This window comes from Mastigoproctus giganteus, chromosome 1, assembly GCF_048544385.1.
Source record: "Mastigoproctus giganteus isolate SK-2022 chromosome 1, ASM4854438v1, whole genome shotgun sequence".
NCBI lineage: Eukaryota > Metazoa > Arthropoda > Arachnida > Uropygi > Thelyphonidae > Mastigoproctus > Mastigoproctus giganteus.
In genome coordinates, this window is record NC_143575.1 from 146,315,062 (window position 1) to 146,337,715 (window position 22,654).

The window sequence follows — 22,654 nt, forward strand, 5'->3', positions numbered from 1 at the left end:
AAAAATTTCATTACTTCATACAGCATGAATTGTCAAAATAATAGAGCAAGCTTATCTGCGAAAAGATCTAAACCTCCCAAGGACTTCCTAATTCATTTCACAAATATACGTGGTCTCAATTCCAATCTCAACGATGTCCATTTCCACTTGCAGTCTTCCAAACCCCATGTACTTTTTCTGACTGAATCTCAGTTATCAGTTGATTCAACTACTGCTCATCTCAGATGTCCAAATTATTTGCTGTATGATTCCTTTCGCCTCAAAGGTGGTACTTGTGCATATGTCCGTTCTGATATTCCCTGTCAGAGACTTGGCAATTTGGAATCTCCTCTCTTTGATCTTCTCTGGCTTAAAATCTCTCTACCTCATTGTCAAATTCATCTGTTGTCTCTACCGTTCTCCCAGCTCCACTAATCACTTGGAGCTCTTTGACTTCCTCTCTTTGCAACTTGACTTTCTCCAGTCCAACTTTCCTAACAGTGAGGTAATTTTCCTTGGTGATTTTAACGTTCACAACTCCAGCTGGCTTCCGTTTTCTAGTTACACCGACCCAGCAGGTCAAGATGCTGAGGCTTTTGCAATTACTAATGACCTAGCACAGATTGTTCATTTACCTACAAGAATACCGGACAATCCTAATCATACAGCCAATACGCTTGATCTTTTTCTCACAAGTACAGGGTCGAAGTGAGAGGTCCTTTAGGCAATTCAGGCCACAACTTGGTGATTGTGTCCTCTCCGATGGAGCCTTTATCTCATGGCTATTCCCAACCTCGTGTTGTTTGGCATTACAAGAATGGAAAATGGGATGACCTGCGATACGTCTTTTCTTCTTTTCCTTGTCGGATTACTGTTTCAAAACTTCTGATGTCAACATTTGGTCAGATCATGTCAGTGAAATTATTCTTGCAGGAATGGAATCCTTTATCCCACACTCCACTTTAAAATCTCGATCTTTATCTAAACCTTGGTTTTCCAACAAATGTACTAAGGTTGTTCAAGAGAAGAATGTTGCATATCGCAATTGGCTTGTTTCTAATTCTTCAGTTTCATTTTCTGCCTACACCAAAGCTCGCAACAATTGTAAAGCAGTTATTAATCAGTCCAAACTAGAGTTTGAACAGGCTAAGAGTAGAAAACTTGCTTCTTGCCCTAATGATAGCCAATCATTCTGGTCTCTTGCCAAAGCTATTGGCCGCAACCTTTGCCCATCTCTGCTCCCACCTCTGTCCAAACCAGATGGTTCTGTTGTCACTTCAGCCAAGGATAAAGCTGACCTGCTAGCATCCCATTTTTCTTCCAGCTCATGGATTAATGATCTTGGTAAAACACCTCCCACCATTCCCAACATGCTCCATTCAATGCCTCCTGTGGTCTTCCGTCAAAAGGATATCAGAAGGATTTTGATGAATCTTGATGCTAAGAAAGCTCCAGGTCCTGATGATATTTCTCCACTTGTTCTCAAAACCTGTGCTCCTGAACTTACTCCTATTCTTTGCCGCCTTTTTTCACTTTCTTATTCCAAAGTGTTTTTCCTTCTGCTTGGAAATTTGCTCATATCCAGCCAGTTCCTAAAAAGGGTGACAAACCCCTCCCATCCAATTATTGTCCCATTGCAATTACTTCTACTCTTTCTAAAGTAATGGAGAAATCAATTAACCGCCAACTCTTAAACTACCTAGAAACCTTCCGTCTGATCAACGATCGCCAGTATGGATTCCGTCAGTGTCGATCCACTGGTATTATTCTGGCTTATGTTACCCATTTATGGACTAATTCGATGGAAAGGTTTGGTGAAACACAAGTAGTTGCTCTTGACATCTCAAAGGCTTTTGATCGTGTTTGGCATAAAGGTCTTCTAAATAAGCTTCCATCTTATGGTTTGCCAACTGTTTTTAGTAATTGGTTATCCAGTTTTCTCTGATCGCTCACTGAGGGTGATGGTAGATGGCTCTCTGTCTTCTAACTTCTCCACTAATGCTGGTGTCCCCCAAGGTTCAGTTATTTCCCCCACTCTTTTCCTCTTGTATATTAATGACCTTCTTCCATTAACTGGAAATCCTATCCATAGTTTTGCCGATGATAGCACATTGCATTCCACTTTCCGTTTTGAGAAACCTTGTCCTGCTCGGTCAGCTTCAACTTCTCGAAAATTTGCTACCAATTCCTTAAATGCCGATCTTCAGGTAATTCTCCAGTGGGGCAAAGACAACTTAGTTGATTTTAATCCTTCTAAAACTCAGTCTTGTCTTATATCTCGCAAAAAGGATTCTTCTGCTCCTATGCTTATCTTTAGTGACACTCCGATTTCTAGGCAAAATGAAATATCTCTTTTGGGGATTACCCTGACTTCTAATCTCTCTTGGCACAAGCACATTACAAATATTGCTTCCTCTGCATCTAAAAAACTTGGTTTTCTCTTTCGCTCTCAGTGTTACTTTTCTTCAAAACAGCTGCTCACTCTGTATAAATCGCAAATCCGCCCTGCCATGGAATATTGTTCCCACATCTGGGGTGGTGCCCCCAAAACCTCTCTCAGGCTTCTTGATTCCATTCAGAAGAGGGCAGTTAGGTTAATTAATGATTTATCTCTAACAGAGTCTCTCCACTCGCTTTCTCATAGATGTACTGTTTCTGCTGCATGCCGCTTCTACAGATACTTCCATGGGCACTGTTCTTCTGAATTGGCTTCTATAATTCCCACTCTCTCTTTCAAAACAGTCCGAACACGTGCTGCCACCAGCCAACATCCATTTATTGTCCAAATTCAAACCCACAGAACCAACTTTTCATCTTCCTCATTTATTCATTCAACTACCGTTTACTGGAACAACCTTCCTTCATACGTATTTCCTGAAAATTACAATCTACAGAAGTTCAAGTCCAATGTCAACAAATATCTTCTTTCGTCTTCTCAACCTCCAACCCAAGGACGGTACTACGTACTATAGGTTCTACTACCTCTCGTGTTTGGGGTTCACATAAAAAATAATATATATATATATGATTCAAGACTGAGCATTTATCTCCATTCATCCAAAATTTCATGAAGAATAGAACATTTCAGGCTAGAATACAAAACGCTTTTTCAAATTTATATGAACGAGGAGTTCCTCAAATATCTCTCCTTAATACTATGCTGTTTACTATATGTAGGCAGCTTCACAGCCGACTGGGGCTAGCTGGGTGGGTAAAGTGCCTGCCTGGCAACCCAGAGGTCGCGGGTTCTAATCCCACCTCAGGCTTGGATCAAAGTACTGCAAAAACCTCGGGAGGTGCATTATGACCACAGAAGCCGATGCTCCAACAACTACAAAAAAAAACCAGCTTCACAGTATCTCTTATCAGTCACCGAATACAGGAACAATAGAAAGACAACTATAATGTACAATTAACAGTATCAGTAAATGGGTTCAGAAAAATAATTTAAAATTTGATAGAAAAAAATAAAAATTTGATAGAAAAAAATAAAAATTAAGGACTATATGCAGTTTTGTAGAAAGCAAAATTTGCATATGAATACTGAACTAATTCTACAAGGTCATGGTGTATCAGTTAACCAAAGGTAAAATTTCTTGGATTTATTTTTGAAAAATTGTCTTTCATGGAACATATTATGCAATTGCAAATAAAGTGCATGAAATGACTCAATATTCTTAAAATTTTTACAGTGGCATGGGGAGTAGACCGTCATTAGCATTGGTTGTAGCATATGATGCAAGAAAGCAAGCTTATACAATATCACCCAAAAAAAAAAAAAAAAAAAACCCTCCCATTTTACCCATTCAGTCACTCCAAATATTTGTCTAGTTCAGCTTTAAATTTATTTAAGCTATCAACTTCCACAGCAACAGATAGAAGTATGCTCCAGCAATCAACTACCTACTGGCTAAAGGCAAACCTCTGCACATATATTCTGCAACTGTCTTTCCTCAATTTGAATCTGTCCCCTAAGGTTCGTGATCTGAGCAAGTGGAAGAATCCTATCAGTATTCAACCTGTTCAAATCATTCAAGACCTTATGCACTCAATTAGATTTCCTCACAGGTGCTTAGTCTTTTGGTAAGAACACCTCTTTGTTCCTCTCACCAATCTTGTTGCCCTTCTTTGTACTCATTCTAGCAACTCTACATCCTTCCTAAAATCAAGCCTCCAGACCTGTACACAGTATTTAAGGTGTGGCGTGATGATGGCTTTATACAAAGAGATAATCACCTCATTATCTCTGCTAGCAAAATTCCTATATATCATTGACAAGACTCCATGACCTGCTCTGGCAGCCCATCTGCACTGCTTAGAAAACTTCATATATGACTGCACAATTACCCCAGGTCTTTTTAATTCCCCACTTCCCTGAGTGTGGTACCACACAGTTTGTACATTTCTCTTGGGTTACTACTAGCCATATGCAGTACTTTGCATTTGTTAATGTTAAACTTCAGTTGCCACTTCTCATCCCATCTGCCTAATTTTTCTAAATCCTGTTGCAGTAGCATGCTGTCTTTATTGTCATTAACAACCCTGCCAACTACCTGTATCATCTGCAAACTTGGGCATTAAACCTGATATACCTTCATCAATATATTTCATAAATACACAAAACAACAATAGGCCTAGCACAGAACCCTGGGGCACTCCACTAATAACATTAGTCCACAAAGAGTAGGGTCCATTGATTACTACTCTGTCTTATTTTTTTCTAATTAGAAAAAATAATGTTAAATTATACTATTAAAAGAAATATTAAATTATATTATTGAAGCATACAGCACTTTGCTTCAAATATGCAAAATTTAAATTCAGGGAGTTATTGGGGGGGGTAATATATTATTCCCCCATACCATTAATCCACGAAGAGCAGTGTCCACTGATTACCATCTTTGTCTTCTCCCACTCAATCATCTCTTTATCCATAGCAACAATTTTTCCTTAATGCCATACCTCTCCAATTTGTACAGCAGTCTTCCATGTGCAATAGCATTAAAAGCTTTTCTGAAATCCAAGTATATGATATCAAAATTATTTTTTGCATCCAGTTCCTTTGTGACTGCATCGTAATATCCAATCAAATTGGTCAGACAAGGCCTACCCTTAACAAACCCATGCTGTGTCCGAATTATTACAGCTGTTGTGTCCAAATGATCCTGCAACACTTCTTTAACCAGTGATTCCGTTATTTTCCCCGGAACAGAAGTTAAACTAACAGGTCTATAATTATTTGTCCCACCCTTTGAACCCCCTTTTTGAATTGGGGATACATTTCCACATCTCCAGTCCATGGGGGCCTTCCCTGAATACCTTGCCCAACCTTTAAAAAGCACTAATAAGATTCAAAATAGTTATGGAATGTGTATTTTGCATCTACATTCACACATATGGAATTCTGTAGGGAAGTGGAGAACAGAAGCTTATTAAACTGTAACAGGGAGCTAACTGATTTTGTAATAAGTGGAGGAAAATGGTTAAAGTTAAAAATAAGAAAGTCACCTGGGGTAAATGGGATCTGTCCAGTTATAAAGGAGGCGGCAAAGGAAATAAGCAAACCCTTAGCCATAATTATGAGAGCATCCTTGGACTCGGGGGAGGTCCCCACAGACTAGTGATGTGCAAATGTATCTCCACTGCAAATGTATCTTCTGTTCTAGCATGGGTTTGTTAAGGGTAGGCCTTGTCTGACCAATTTGATTGGATACTATGATGCAGGCACAAAGAAACCGGATGCAAAAAATAATTTTGATATCATATACTTGGATTTCAGGAAAGCTTTTGATACTGTTGCTCATGGAAAACTACTGTACAAATTGGAGCAAAATGGTATTAAGGGCAAGTTTCTGCTATGGATAAAGAGACAGAGTGGTAATCAATGGACACTGCTCTTCGTGGATTAATGTTATGGGGGAAATAATGTATTACGCTCCTCCAATAACTCCTTGAATTTAAATTTTGCATACTTGAAGCAAAGTGTTGTATGCTTCTATAATATAATTTAATATTATCAATAGTATAATTTAACATTGGTTTTACTAATTATTGACAGCTGATGTACTGGATATGACATTTTCACTCAACACATTGAAACTCTTGCATCTTAATCCATCGGCCTTTCACTGACACTTTAGTGAAAGTTTATGTTTTTGCAGGTGATGGGGACTCTCTTCACAATTACAAGATCAGTTCTTTTTCTGCAATAGTCTTGTATGCTAATAAGCATAACATGTAACCACTGTAGCTTTGTGTATTGTTATTAAAATAAATGACTATGGATTTGTGGCTGAAAGAAGGAAATTTACAACAAAAAGCAAGTTCTGCTGTAATGCTATTGTGGGCAATATAAATGAGAACAATATTGTGACACATCAAAGTGAGCATGAACAATTGCACCATTTTGTTCCCGAAAAATCTGTTGGTACTATTGAGCTGTCCAGAGAGAAATAATTTCTGTCAAAGTGCATAAATAAACAAGAAGCAAGTAATAAAAGACCAAAATGAAAGCATCATGACAGTTATTTGTATTTGGGTTTTATGTGTTTGAAATAAAGTTGCTTCTGATGCACTTTGCATCGTATGTAATACTAACAAACAGTTCTTTAGCTTCCACTAAACTTTGTAGCATTTGGAAACCGACTGTGCTGAATACATAGACAAAGATATGTTTTTTTAAGAGGCAGTGAGTCAAGCTGCCTCTTAACTTTTGATTATTAAAATAGCTAAAACAGACATTCAAAGTGCAACAGAAGCTGATACTGATACATTTTATACATTTTACATTGAATAATTTACTGCTTAATGCTTACGCCTACTGCACACTATTGGAGAAATGTTTATCGAGCCTTGTGTGAAAGATGTTGTAATATGCATGTTGAACTAATTATTCTAATTAGTTCAACATGCTAAAAAAACAGTCTGCTAAAAAATTGATGCGATACAATTATCAAGTAATATTGTTGCATGTCTTATTAAAGATCTTTACAATGACATAGAAAAAGAGCTAGTTTGCCGACTAAAACTTTGCATTAAGTATTCATTTCAGATAGATCAGTTTACTGACTTTTCAGGACGGAATTGCTGTGCTACTGGTATTTGTTCAATATAGATATAATATACTATTGAAAAGGACGTGCTTTTATGTGAATCTCTGCTAAGCAACATCAATGGAGAAGAAATATTCCAACTGCATCAACAGTTTTATCAGAAAGCATGAAATTAGTTGGAAAATGTGTTGATGTATGTATGTACTGATGGTGCTTGGGCAATGTTTGAGAAGATGAAGGGAGTTGATGCGAATCATAAATGTGGCACCACAAAGCTCTAACAGTCGTTGTGTTCTACACAGATTAGGACTGGCAGCTAAAATATACCAGTATATCAAAAAATCATGCTAGATGAAGCTTTACAGATGATTCAACTTTATAGCATTAACTTTGCCAAATCTTGAATCTAGGTTATTTAAAATATTTCCGATGAAATGGGTAGTGAGCATAAAGTACTACTTTTACATACTGAAGTAAGGTGGCTGTCCAGAGGCAAAGTGCTTGTGAGGTTTTTTAACTTTGAACTACTGGTATTCTTCACTTCTGGTAACTCAGGACAAAATTTTAATGACTATTTGACAAATTTCTCATGGCAAATGACACTCTTGTGCCTTGTGGATATTCTTTAAAAATTAAATGAAATTAATCTCTCATGGCAAATGACACTCTTGTGCCTTGTGGATATTCTTTAAAAATTAAATGAAATTAATCTTTCACTGCAAGGGAAGAATGTGACACTTTTAGTACAGTGGATAAAATTTTGTCCTTTAAAAAGAAACTGGAATTCTGGATATGTTCTGTAGAACTAAACTTTGAGTTATTAGTCAGAAATTCACATTACACAAATTTCTGACAAATAAATTCTACAGTCCATAAAGAAGTTTCCAGCACAATTTTAAAGCACTTACCGTGACTTGCAGTTATCTTTATTAAAAATTTTTCCTACAACTACCAGAGATAATCCTTAGGTTTGAAATCTGTTTATAATTACTGCCAAACCAGTCTGCTTTACTGTGCATGATTATGAGAGCCTAATTGATTTATTTCTGACTCTGATTTAAAATAAAAGTTTAAGAATCTTCCATTAACCTAATAGAAGAATACCCCAATGTGGCTAAACATGCAGTTTTAGTATTACTTCTTTTCCCTACAACTTATTTGTGCAAGACTGGATTTTCCTATTACATTGCAACAAAAATCAAATATAGGAATTAGACTTTATGCTGTACATGACATGAGCATTCAACTTTATAGCATTAGCTTTAGTAGTGGCATATAATGCAAGAAAGCAAGCTTATGCAGCATCAGCAGGGAAAAAATACCAACAATTCCCATTCATCTATCCATTTCCTCCAAATGTTTGTCCAGTTCTTCCTTGAATTTTTTTAAGCTATCAACTTGCTCGACAACAGATGTAAGCTTATTCCAACAATCACCCACTCGCTGGCTAAAGCAAATTTCCATACATCTGTTCTGCAAATATCTTTCTTTAGTTTGAATTTATGCCTCCTCAAATGCATAATCTGATAAAGAGGAAGAATCCCATCAGCATTGAGCTTGCTCAAACCATTCAAAGCCTTATACACGTCAGTCAGATCACCGCGCTGGTGATTAGTCACCAGATGATGCAATTTACAGAACTTAAGCCTTTCTTGGTAAGAGCACCCCTTTGTTCCTTTCACCAATCTCGTTGCCCCTCTCTGTACTCTTTCCAGCAATCTGTCCTTCCTAAAATGAGTCCTCCATCCTGTATGCAGTACTCAAGGTGTGGTCAGGCCACTGCCTTATACAAAGGGATAATCATCCTTATCCCTGCTAGAAAAGTTCCTGTATATCATAGACAAGACCCCATGAGCTGCTCTGACAGCCTGTCTGTACTGAAAACTTTGTCATGTCTGACTACACAATTACCCCCAGGTATTTTTCATCCTCCACTACTCTGAGTGTAGTACTGCACTGTTGGTACATTACACCAGGTTACTGTTACCATATGCATTACTTTGCATTTGTCAATGTTAAACTTCAGTTGCCACTTCTCAGCCCATCTACCCTACTTATCCAAAACCCCTTTACTGCAGCATACCATTGTTACTGTCAGTAACAACTATGCCAACCTTTGTATCATCTGCAAACTTGGAAATAAAGCCTGTTATAACTTAATTACTGTAATTCATAAATATAGAAAATAACAATGGTCCCAACACCAAAACCTGTGGGAATCCACCAATAACATTAGTCCACGATGAGCAGTGTCCATTGATTACCACTATGTCTGCTGCTATGGATAAAAGGATGATTGACACGAGTAATTGCAGACCTGTTAAATAAACAGGTCTGTAATTAATCATGTCAACCATCCTTTTATCCATAGAAGCAACTTTCCATTAATGTCCATTTGTACAGCAGCCTTTTATGTGCAACAGTATCAAAAGCTTTCCTGAAATCGAGGTATATGATATCAGAATTATTCTTTGCATCCAGTTCCTTTGGAACCACATCGTACTATCCAGTCAAGTTGGTCCAAATACGGAGGATGCGGAAAGGTCAGGAATGACCACCGCATGTTCACGGAGCAATATGGCCTTAGTTGCTAATGCTCCTAAAAACCAAATAACAACAACAACAACCAGTCAAGTTGGTTGGGCAAGATTTCCCCTTAACAAACCCATGCTGTGTCTGAACTATAACTGTCGTCTTTTCTAGACGATCCTGCATTGCTTCTTTAACCAGTAACTCCATTACTTTCCCCAGAACAGAGATTAAATAAAGAGGTCTGTAATTATTCATGTCACCCTTTGATTCCTCTTTGTGAATTGGGGATAATTTTTTACACTTCTCCAGTCCATGGGGACCTCCTCTGAATCCAAGGATGCTCTCATAATTATGGTTAAGAGTTTGCTTACTTCCTTTGCTACTGCTTTCAATATAACTGGATAGATCTCTTCTACCCCAGAGGCCTTTCTTGTGTTTAACTTCAACAATTTCTCCTCCACTTTCCTCTCAGTTATTACAAAGTCATTTAGCTCCCTATTACAGTTTTATAAATTTCTGGCCTCCATTTATTTACAGAATTCATGTAGTAGTAGTAACAGTAGTGGCATGTGATGCAAGAAAGCATGTGTATGAGCTTATGCAGCATCAGCCAAAAAAAAAAGAAGAAAAAAAAAAAAATCACACCATTCCCTCCAAATGCCTGTCCAGTTCCTCCTTAAATTTTTTCAACCTATCAACTTCCACAACGACAGATGAAAGTTTGTTCCAGCAATTAACCACCCGCTGGCTAAAGGAAAATTTCCGCACATCTATTCTACATCTGTCTTTTCTTAATTTAAATTTATGCCCCCTTAGGTTTGTAATCGGAACAAGTGGAAGGATCCCATCAGAATTCAACGTGCCCAACCCATTCAAGGCCTTATACACCTCAATCAGATCACCGCACAGGTGCCTAGTTTCCAGCCACTGCAATTTGCAGAACTTAAGCCTCTCTTGGTAAGAGGATTCCTTCATTCCCCCTCACCAATCTTGTTGCCCTTCTCTGTACATGCTCAAGGAAATCTACATCCTTCCTAAAATGAGGCCTCCAGACCTGTATGCAGTACTCAAGGCATGGCCTGACCATTGCCTTATACAGAGGGATAATCACCTCCTTTTCCCTGCTAGCAAAATTCCTATATATCATTGACAAAACCCCATGACCTGCCCTGGCAGCCTGTCTGCATTACTCAGAAAACTTCATATCTGCCTGCACAATTACTCCCAGGTCTTTTTCATTTTCTACCACCTTAAGTGTAGTACCACACAGTTGGTACGTTTCTCTGGGGTTATTTCTACCCATATGCAGTACTTTGCATTTGTCAAGGTTAAACTGTGTGAATGTCATGCAAAATACTCATCCAGTTTTTCAGCTAGCTGAGCAGAATCATCAACAGAATCATCAGTATTTGCTGATGCTATCAAGACAGTGTTAGGTGGGTCGGAAAACTGCTAGCTTGGACGGATACAAGGACTAATAGATTAACAGTAGCCACTGGAAGAGGTGAAAGGGATTCTTGCACTGCTTCTATTGGAATGAGCAGAAGCCTGATAAACAAGATGTAGGATATTTCAGAGACTGCTGGGAGTGATTGCGGTACAAGTAGACACATGGGTTGTGTTAGGGTAGCTAAGAAAAAGAACAGGTGCATGTATACTTGCGTGTTCACCAATGCTAGGAATTTGATGAATTTGAGGTATTGCTCAAAGCATCAAAGGCGGATATTGTTGGGATATCTGGAATTTGGGGAGTACAATGTGTACAGAAAGGATAGACAGGTTAGGAAGGGAGGTGGGGGTTATGCTTTCAGTTAAGAAACACAAAATCCAAGGAAGTGGAGCCAGTCGACATCGCTGGACAGTGCAGTGTCGAGTCAGTTTGGTGTGACATAAGCATTGGGAGATCAAAATTGAGAGTAGGAGCGTGCTATAGGCCTAATAACTCTGATGAGTATAATAAGAAACTGTACAGGGAAATACAGTGGGCCAGTAAATCAGAGAGTCTTATAATGGGGGATTTTAATTTGCCAAATATTGACTGGAATTTGTGGGTTGGTCACTCTCATGATTGTTTTCTACATCAGCATGTTCGGGAGGCAACTAGAGGGAGTAATACTCTTGATTTGATTATCAGTAGTGATTCTTCATGCATTAAGAATCTGCAGATAGAGGAACCACTAGGTGGCAGTGATCACAGTGTGCTAAACTGGGATTTACTCAGAGGTAACTGCCATCAGGGGTAAAGGGAAGGGTTATTGCTTTCGTAAAGGCGACTACGATGGTCTGAGACTATTTAAATTCTATACAGTGGGACCAACTGAAGATATTACCAACAGCAAATTCAAAATGGGAAGCATTCAAAGAACTTATCTCGGAAGCTACTAGGCTTTACATACCAACTAAGAAATATTGTTCAAGGTTTAGGCCTAAATGGATGTCAGATGAACTAATGAGACATATGGCAGAGAAGAAAAATCAATGGGATACATATAAATTAACACGTGACACAGAAGCCTATGATAGATACAAGTTGATCTGTAACCAAGTTACGAAGGAGGTTAGGCAGGCGAAGGCAGATTACGAGAAATCTTTGGCAAGGGATGCAAAGAAAAACAGCAAAGAGTTCTTTACTTATGTAAACTCTAGAAGGAAGAGGATGAATCAGATTGGTCCACTTGATATCGATGGTTCAACTGTTGCTGATCCTGCTCAGGTAGCTAACAAACTAAATGAATATTTTGCATCAACATTCACACTTGAGGAGTTATTCAGCAAGGGGAATGCCAGAGGTGTATTCAGCTCTGGTAGTAAGCTAGATAATCTTGTAATAACTGAGGGTAAAGTGGAGGAGAAATTGTTGAAGATAAACACAAGAAAGGCACCTGGGGTGGATGGGATCTATCCAGTTATATTAAAGGAGGCAGCAAAGGAAGTAAGCAAACCCTTAGCCATAATTATGAGAGCTTCCTTGGACTCAGGGGATGTACCCATAGACTGGAGATGTGCAAATGTGACCCTAATTCACAAAGGAGGATCAAAGGCTGACACAAGTAATTATAGACTTGAGTTTAACTTCTGTTCCAGGAAAATTAATGGAGGCACTGGTTAAAGAGGCACTGCAGGATCATCTAGACAAGACTTCAGTTATAGCTCGTACACAGCATGGTTTTGTTATGGGGAAGTCTTGCCTGACCAATTTTATTGGATACTATGATGCAGTCACAAAAGAACTGGATGCAGGGAATAAATTTGATATTATATACTTGGATTTTAGAAAGGCCTTTGATACTGTTGCACATGGAAGACTGCTGCACAAATTGGAGCAGTATGGCATTGGAGGCAAATTGCTGCTATGGATAAAGGGGTGGTTGAGTGGGAGAAGACGGAGTGGTAATCAATGGACACTGCTGCTCATCGTGGACTAATGTTATCAGTGGAGTCCCTCAGGATTCAGTATTGGGTCCATTATTGTTTTCTGTATTTATAAATAATATTGATGATGGTATATCAAGCTTAATGTCCAAGTTTGCAGACGATACGAAGGTTGGCAGGGTTGTTAAGTACACTACTGACGCTGTGCTGTTGCAACAGGAGCTGGATAAGTTGAGCAGTTGGGCTGAGAGGGGGCAAATGAAGTTTAACATTGACAAATGTAAAGTACTACATATGGGAAACAGCAACCCCAGAGCAACGTATCAACTCTGCGGTATTACACTGAAAGTGGTAGAGAATGAAAAGGACCTGGGGTTTTATTATGTAGGCGGATATGAAGTTTTCTGAGCAGTGCAGACGGGCTGCAAGAGTAACTCATGGGGGTCTTGTCAATGATATATAGGAATTTTTCTAGCAGGGATAAGGAGGTGATTATTCCCTTGTATAAGGCAATGGTCAGACCACACCTTGAGTACTGTATACAGGTCTGGAGGCCTCATTTCAAGAAGGATGTAGAGCTGCTGGAACGAGTACAGAGAAGGGCAACAAGGTTAGTGAATGGAGCAAAGGGTTGTTCTTACGAAGAAAGGCTTAAGTTTTGCAAATTACAGTGTCTGGAGACTAGGCACCGGCGAAGTGATCTGATAGAGGTGTATAAAGCCTTGAATGGTTTGAGCATGCTCAATGCCGATGGGATTCTTCCTCTTGCTCAGAATAATCACCTGAGAAGGCATAAATTCAGATTGAGGAAAGACAGATGTAGGATAGGTGTGCGGAAATTTGCCTTTAGCCAGTGGGTTGTTGGTTGGTGGAACAGACTTCCATCCCTTGTTGTGGAAGTTGATAGCCTATATAAATTTAAGGCTCAGCTGGACAGGTATTTCGAACGAACGGCGTGGTGAAGTGGAAGTTTTTTTTTTTTTTTTTTCTGGCTGATGCTGCATAAGCTTTCTTTCTTGCATCATATGCCTCTACTAATGCTAACAGTTAAACCATCGATATCAAGTGATCCAATCTGTTTCATCCCTTTCTAAACATATGTAAAGAAGTCATTGCTGATTTTGCTTGCATCCTTTCTCAAAGATTTCTCATAAACTGCTTCACCAGCCTAATCCTTCACTTGCTGTCCTTTCTGATGCTTTCCAAACTAGCTTATATCTACTATAGGCTTCTGTGTCACCTGATAATTTATATGCATCACATCCACATTAGCATTAGTAGAGGCATGTGATGCAAGAAAGCAAGCTTATGCAGCATCAGCCAAAAAAAAAAAAAAAAAAACCCACTTCCACTTCACCCCTCTGTTCGTTCAAAATACCTGTCCAGCTGAGCCTTAAACTTATTTAGGCTATCAACCTCCACCACAAGGGATGGAAGTCTGTTCCACCAACCAACCACCCGCTGGCTAAAGGCAAATTTCCGCACGTCTATCCTACATCTGTCTTTCCTCAATTTGAATTTATGCCCTCTCAGGTGATTTTTCTGAGCTAGAGGAAGAATCCCATCAGCATTGAGCATGCTTAAACCATTCAAGGCTTTATACACCTCTATCAGATCACCTCGCTGGTGCCTAGTCTCCAGACACTGTAATTTGCAAAACTTAAGCCTTTCTTCCTAAGAGCACCCCTTTGTTCCATTCACTAATCTTGTTGCCCTTCTCTGTATTCGTTCCAGCAGCTCTACATCCTTCTTGAAATGAGGCCTCCAGACCTGTATACAGTACTCTAGGTGTGGCCTGACCATCGCCTTATACAATGGAATAATCACCTCCTTATCCCTGCTGGAAAAATTCCTGTATATCATTGACAATACTCCATGAGCTACTCTTGCAGCCCGTCTGCACTGCTCAGAGAACTTCATATCTGCCTGCACAACCACCCCCAAGTCCCTTTCATTCTCTACCACTGTCAGTGTAGTACCACAGAGTTGATACGTTGCTCTGGGGTTGCTGTTTCCCATGTGTAGTACTTTACATTTGTCAATGTTAAACTTCATTTGCCACCTCTCAGCCCATCTGCTCAACCTTTCCAGATCCTGTTGCAGCAGCATAGTGTCAGTAGTGTCCTTGACAACCCTGCCAACCTTTGTATCGTCTGCAAACTTGGACATTAAGCCCGATATACCATCATCAATATCATTTATAAATACAGAAAACAATAATGGACCCAACACTGAGCCCTGAGGGACTCCACTAATAACATCAGTCCACGATGAGCAGTGTCCATTGATTACCACTCTCTGTCTTCTCCCCCTCAACTACCCCTTTATCCATAGCAGCAATTTGCCTCCAATGTCACACTGCTCCAATTTGTGTAGCAGTCTTCCATGTGCAACAGTATCAAAAGCCTTTCTAAGATCCAAGTATATAATATCAAAGTTATTCCCTGCATCCAGTTCTTTTGTGACTGCATCATAGTATCCAATCAAGTTGGTCAGGCAAGACTTCCCCTTAACAAAACCATGCTGTGTCTGAGCTATAACTGAAGTCTTGTCTAAATGATCCTGCAGTGCTTCTTTAACCAGTGCCTCCATTAATTTTCCTGGAACAGAAGTTAAGCTCACAGGTCTATAATTACTTGTGTCAGCCTTTGATCCTCCTTTGTGAATTGGGGTCACATTTGCACATTTCCAGTCTATGGGTACCTCCCCTGAGTCCAAGGAAGCTCTCATAATTATGGCTAAGGGTTTGCTTACTTCCTTTGCTGCCTCCTTTAATATAACCGGATAGATCCCATCCACCCCAGGTGCCTTTCTTGTGTTTATCTTCAACAGTTTCTCCTCCACTTTACTCCCAGTTATTTCAAGATTCTGTAGCTTACTGCTAGAGTTGAATACACCTCTGGCATTCCCCTTGCTGAATAACTCCTCATGTGTGAATGTCGATGCAAAATATTCATTTAGTTTGTTAGCTACCTGAGCAGGATCATCAACACTTGACCCATCAATATCAAGTGGACCAATCTGATTCATCCCCTTCCTTCTAGAGTTTACATAAGTTAAGAACTCTTTGCTGTTTTTCTTTGCATCCCTTGCCAAGGATTTCTCGTAATCTGCCTTCGCCTGCCTAACCTCCTTTGTAACTTGGTTGCATATCAACTTGTATCTATCATAGGCTTCTGTGTCATGTGTTAATTTGTATGTATCCCATGCATTTTTCTTCTCTGCCATATGCCTCATTAGTTCATCTGACATCCATTTTGGCCTAAACCTTGAACAATATTTCTTAGTTGGTATGTAAAGCCCAGTAGCTTCCAAGATAAGTTCTTTGAATGCTTCCCATTTTGAATTTGCTGTTGGTAACATCATCAGTTGGTCCCACTGTATAGAATTTAAATACTGTCTCAGTCCATCGTAGTCGCCTTTACGGAAGCAATAACCCTTCCCTTTACCCCTAATGGTAGTTACCTCTTTGAGTAAATCCCACTTCAGCACACTGTGATCACTGCCACCTAGTGGTTCATTTATCTGCAGATTCTTAATGCATGAAGAATCACTGCTGATAATCAAATCAAGAGTATTACTCCCTCTAGTTGCCTCCCGAACATGCTGATGTAGAAAACAATCATCCAATAAATCCACAAAAGCCCTGCTAGTGTGTGAGTGACCAGCCCCCAAATTCCAGTCAATATCTGGGAAATTAAAATCTCCCATTATAAGACACTCTGATTTACTGGCCCACTCTATTTCCCTGTACAGTTCCTTATTATACTCATCAGAGTCATTAGGCCTATAGCACACTCCTACTCTCAATTTTGATCTCCCAATGTTTATGTCACACCAAACTGACTCCACACTGCAATGTCCAGCGATGTCGACTGGCTTCACATCCTTGGTTTTTATGTGTTTCTTAACTAATAGCATAACCCCTCCCCCCTTCCTATCCTGTCTATCCTTTCTGTAGACGTTGTACTCCCCAAATTGCAATTCTGCATCCCTTATATCTGTGTGACACCACGTCTCTGATATCCCAACAATATCTGCCTTCGATGTTTTGAGCAATACCTCAAATTCTTCAAATTTATTTACTAAACTCCTAGCATTGGTGTACACGCAAGTATACCTGCACCTGTTTCTATTCTTAGAAACAGTTTTCTATTACTTGTACCGCAATGGCTCCCAGCAGTCTCTGAAATATCATGCATCTTGTTTTTCAGGCTTCTGCTCATTCTAATAGAAGCAGTGCAAGAATCTCTTTCACCTCTGCCAGTGGCTACTGTCAATCTATTGGTCTTTGTCTCCCCCCAAGCTAGCAGTTTTCCGACCCACCTAACACTGCCTCGATAGCATCAGCAAATATTTTTGCACCCTTTCTATTTAAGTGTATCCCATCCCTGTAGAAGCAATCTCTCCTGTTAACAAGTACAGTCCAGGCTGAAAAAAATGCTACCCCTTGAGCCTTGCACAATCTTTCCAGGGCCGAATTGATCGACAAGGCTCTTATCATATACTCCCTCCTATCGTGTCTGGGCAGAATTGCAGACACTTTCAAATTCAACCCTAATTCTCGGCTTTTGTTCAACAGTGACCTGTACTTGTTAAGTAATTCTGCCGGTCTCCTACTCTTAATTTCTCCTACTCTTAATCTACTTTTCTTCTCTGTCATCAGTTATTAGTTCATCTGACATCCATTTAGGCCTAAATCTTGAACAGTGTATCTCATTTGGTATGGAAAGCCTAGTATCTTCCAAGATTAATTCCTTGAATGCTTCCTATTTAGAATTTGCTGTTGATAACATCATCAGTTGGTCCCACTATATAGAATTTAAAACTGTCTGAGACTACCATAGTTACCTTTACAAAAGCAAAAACCCTTCCCTTTACATCTGATGGTAGTTACTTATTTTAGTAAATCCCATATCAGTAGTGTGTGGTCATCGCCACGTAGTGGCTATTTTATCTGCCAATTCTTAATGCATGAATAATCACTGGTGGTAATCAGATCAAGAGTATTCTCCCTCTGGTTGCCTCTCAAACATGCTGCTGTAGAAAATAGTCATGGTCATCCATTAAATCCACAAAAATCTTTGCTTGTGTGTGTGTGTGTGTGTGTGTGTGTGTGTGTGTGTGTGTGTGTGTGTGTGTGTGTGTGTGTGTGTGTGTGTGTGTGTGACCAATCCACAAGTTCCAGTCAATATCTGGGAAGTTAAAATCCCCCATTATAAGACATTCTGATGTACTGGTCTTTTATTTCTCTGTATATTTGTTCGTTGTACTTATCAGAGTCATTAGGCGTATAATATACCCCCATTGAAGACCCTAGCGGGGGGGGGATAAGGTTTCAGCTGCCGCTTTCACAAGTGCGGTGTCAACGAGTGTGTGCCAGTGGAAATGAAAACAGTCTCCTGCAGAAAATGAATATTATTCCACAAGTATAGGAGTGGCAAAAGTATAGGGTGACGTGGAGAGGAGACTGCTTCTTACAGGCGAATAAAAAGTAAAAATGAAGACATTTTTACAGTATGAAACAGTAAACTTTTATTTATGAGCACACTTGTTAACAGTTGCATTCATAAACGAAGAAATGTTCCTATTTTATGTACTCTCTATGGATGCCTTTATTAAAAATTGAAGTAATTTCACTTGATAAAACTTTAATTGCACTTTATTAGCTGAAAAATTGTCATCAAAAGCAACTATCTGATAACATTTAAATTAATCAAATAATTATTCAGTTTTCAATGTGTATGTAATTTAGAGTTTTGAGAACCTCTAAAGAATCAACATATTCAAACAGTATAACTGTATTTTAGCATTAGTGTGTGTTTTGAATGGTGTATTTAAAAGCTAATGATAGAGTAATTATTGCCAACTTTTACAGCTTAAAATAACTACAAAAATTACTACATTGGTATTTTTAAACTGCTCAAAGATATATGATACTGCTTTTGTGTCAACTTTTTTGTCTCAAGAGAATTTCTTTATACTATTTTATATATTAATAAAAAAACATTGTACTTGAATCAATTTCACAAGGAATTACTTGGAAAGGATACAAAACTCCCAATCAAGAATTTGAAGGGGATTAATTTGATGATTTATGTAGTATATGTAATTTATTACACTGAAAAGAATAGCAAATTTAAACATTGTCTGGGAATTTTTTTTTCTCTATTTGAAATTGTCCAAACTGCCCTATAGTAGACTTTTTAGCATAGTAGTTCCACCTTGGAGAAAAATAAAAAAACAGAGCACAGGTTTTGAGAATAAGTTGAGAAATACCAACAGGATATGGAGACTTCTTGGCATCAGTGTTGTTTAGAATTTTTCTGATGTTCTTGCACCAGAAGATTATTAGAGGATTGAACTGAAAGCATCACAAGTAACACATTTTATGTTACTGAGATTTTAGGAACTTTGGCAGGCAAAGATATATAGGACTCTGTTTTCTTTTGGTAGGTAATTCATTTATCAGCACAGATGATTTTAAGGTGTGATTCTTCTAGACTTCTAATTTTATAGAGCTGTTCTACAAAAGCTATTCACTTGAAGAACTCAAAAAAAAAAAAAAAAAAAAAAAAAAAAAAAGAATTTTCTTTTTAATGTTGTGCCTATGGTTAAACACATGACAATTCAAGTAGTAGATGTTCACACAAAGATCTTGGGATATATCTAGATAAAGAAACTGCTTTTTAAATCTTAACATGTTAATTAGTTTTACTCCCCCCCACTACCTTTGGTAGGTGCAATATGGCCAAAGTAGCCCTTGCACCAGAAACCCCCATAACAACAACTCTCACCCCCCACCTACCTCCCCTTCTCTAACATACAGTAATTCAAACTTTATGCCATAAAAATTGATCCATTGTTCCTGGTGGTATCACCTTTTCAAAAGGCAAAACTTGAAGCTGGATATGACAATACTTTTTTTAGAAATGCAGCATTCAGTTTTACTCTATATTTCAGTTGACGAAACATTCTACCAAAAAATTGTTTTTATATTTGCTGAACCATATGCTCCTGTTCTTGTCCCCTCTAAACAGGGTTTGCTCAAGCAAAGTGTAAGAAGTGCACTGCACCCACCTTCGCACTTTTGGCTGTTTTTGATGCTCATGATGAAAGTACAGAGAGATTTATCCAAAAATGAGTAACATAAGCCATTATATCACAGCAAATCACACTTTCAGAATCCATGTTGTTGATCATTAATCACACTGAATGCTTGTAGATAGTATAAGAATTGGTGGTAGATGGAATTCATTACTTTCTTTCATTACATTACATTTTTAGGAACTGGCAAGACATGAGCAAATTTCCATGCAGAAAGAAAAACACCAGAATCCTGTAAAAGTCCTTACTCTTGCTTCGGAGGGCTTCGCGAACACCATGCTTGAGGTGGTCAACTGCAAAATGGGTGTTGGAGTGCATCGTTCAGTGGGCCGAAGAGGTGATAATCGGAAGGTGCAAGAGAGGGGGTGAGGAAGGATGGTGCAGCTCAGTTTTGCAATGGCCTTTCATCATGCATAGACTGGTGTGGGGTCGTGCAGTTTCAGGACCCACTGGGCACAAACCTTGTAGCCTAGTTCCATTATTATGGTTATCACAGTGCATTTCTCTATACATACTGCATCGCACAATTTGCGTGTTGTAAGCGGCAGTCGTCTTTTATGAGCACATTGATCTGGCTCTTGTTGTCTGTTGTCACTGATGTTATTGGGGCTTGTCAACAATGTCACTTTTCCCTTTCTTAAAGTGTCTTACCCAACATATAACTGTACTCACATTTACAGTATTGCCACCATAAACATTTTTGAAATGTGTATGGATTTCAATAGGCTGCACTCAAGGCCGATCACAGCGCCACTCAGTATGGTGAAACTAGAGACCTCTTGTGACCACTGTGATGCACGAAATGATCTATGGTGCCACATTTGAAAGCAAAAAATTAGGAGGCATTACTTTTGTACCAATCCTCGTAGATCGGAACAGACAATTAAATTGCATCAGTCCAGTTAGCACATAGCTGGAAACCAGGTTTCCTTTAGAGCAGAGGTTTCCAAAGCCCCCAGCACACTTGGTTTTGGGGGGGGAGACATTTTCATGAAGCACTCTTTTAACGAAATATGAACAAACTATCCCAATAATCCAGGTACAAGTGGTTTTTACTTATTTCTATTATTTGTATTTTATATCTTTGAGATTAAATGTATTGAAGTATGTGGAGATGCTGGAGCGAGTGCGGAGAGGGGCGGCGGGGTTGGTGAATGGAACGGAGGGGTGCTCTTGCGGGGAGGGGCTTGAGTTTTGCAGATTGCAGTGTCTGGGGACTAGGCACCAGCGAGGTGATCTGATAGAGGTGTATAAAGCCTTGAATGGTTTGAGCATGCTCAATGCTGATGGGATTCTTCCTCTTGCTCAGAATAATCACCTGAAAGGCATAAATTCAGATTGAGAAAAGACAGATGTAGGATAGACGTGAGGAAATTTGCCTTTAGCCAGCGGGTGGTTGGTTGGTGGAATAGACTTCCATCCCTTGTCATGGAAGTTGATAGCCTAAATAAATTTAAGGCTCAGCTGGACAGGTATTTCGAACGAACAGAGGGGTGAAGTGGAAGTGGTTATTTTTTATTTATTTATTTATTTTATTTTTTTTTTTTTTGGCTGATGCTGCATAAGCTTGCTTTCTTGCATCAAATGCCTCTACTAATGTTAATATACTTAGATTTCAGGAAAGCTTTTGATTTTGATGCTGTTGCACATAGGAGACTGCTGTACAAATTGGAGCAGTGTGCCATTAAGGGAAAGTTGTGGATGTGGATAAAGGGATGGTTGAGTGGGAAAAGACAGAGTGATGATTATGAAAGGACACTGCTCTTTGTGGATTAATGTTGTTATGGGAGTCCCACAGGGTTCAGTGCTTGAATTTTTGTTGTTTTCTGCCATTATTAATGATATTGATGTGAAGGCTTAGCGGGCTTAATGATTAAATTTTCAGATCTTAGAAAGGTTGGCATTGCAGTTTACAACTGTAATGAATGAAGTTTACGACAAAAATTCAAGATCCTTTTGCTGCTGAACAACCCCGGGGGCTCACATATGGTGAGTATGGGCTTGGCACACCCAGAGTCCTGAGCTGGATATCATCATTCTTCTCTTTCTTGGTGATTCCTTTCTACCTCTCTCTCTCTCTCTCTCTCTCTCTCTCTCTCTCTCTCTCTCTCTCTCTCTCTCTCTCTCTCTCTCTCTCTCTCTCAGGGTAACTCGGGAATTTTTTTTTTTTTTTTTTTTTTTTTTTTTTGGCTGGTGCAGCATAAGCCTCAGGCTTCCTTGCACCATATAGCTAATAATAATAATAATAATGTTATTTCAAATCTGTTTATTTGTATTTTCTCTGGAACTTGGGGATGGAGCACATGAAATTTATGAAAAATTTTAAGGGGAATTGAGGGTATAAAAGCTTGGATACCTCTGCTTTAGAGCTTTCCTAGTCATTTAGTAAACCTTTGCATAACTACCTTGCCTATATCTCTTTGTAAGTTGTCTTTCACATAGCTGATTTTTAGCAGCTTCATTCACACACTAATGCCAATAATCAGTAGTGACTAGCAAAAAAAAAAAAAAGTATTAAGCAGTATGCCATGTGTACTTCATCATACTTCTCCCAAACCATTTAAAATTTTGTATATTTACTTACAATTATATTTAAATTTATTCTCTTATTT

At 38.9% G+C, this 22,654-nt stretch overlaps 1 protein-coding gene across 6 annotated transcripts in view; it reads left to right on the forward strand.

Annotated features, from left to right (window-relative positions):
• Window positions 1–22,654, forward strand: part of hay (ATP-dependent DNA helicase hay) — a 461,732-nt gene that overhangs the window by 217,115 nt on the left and 221,963 nt on the right. The window lies entirely within an intron of this gene.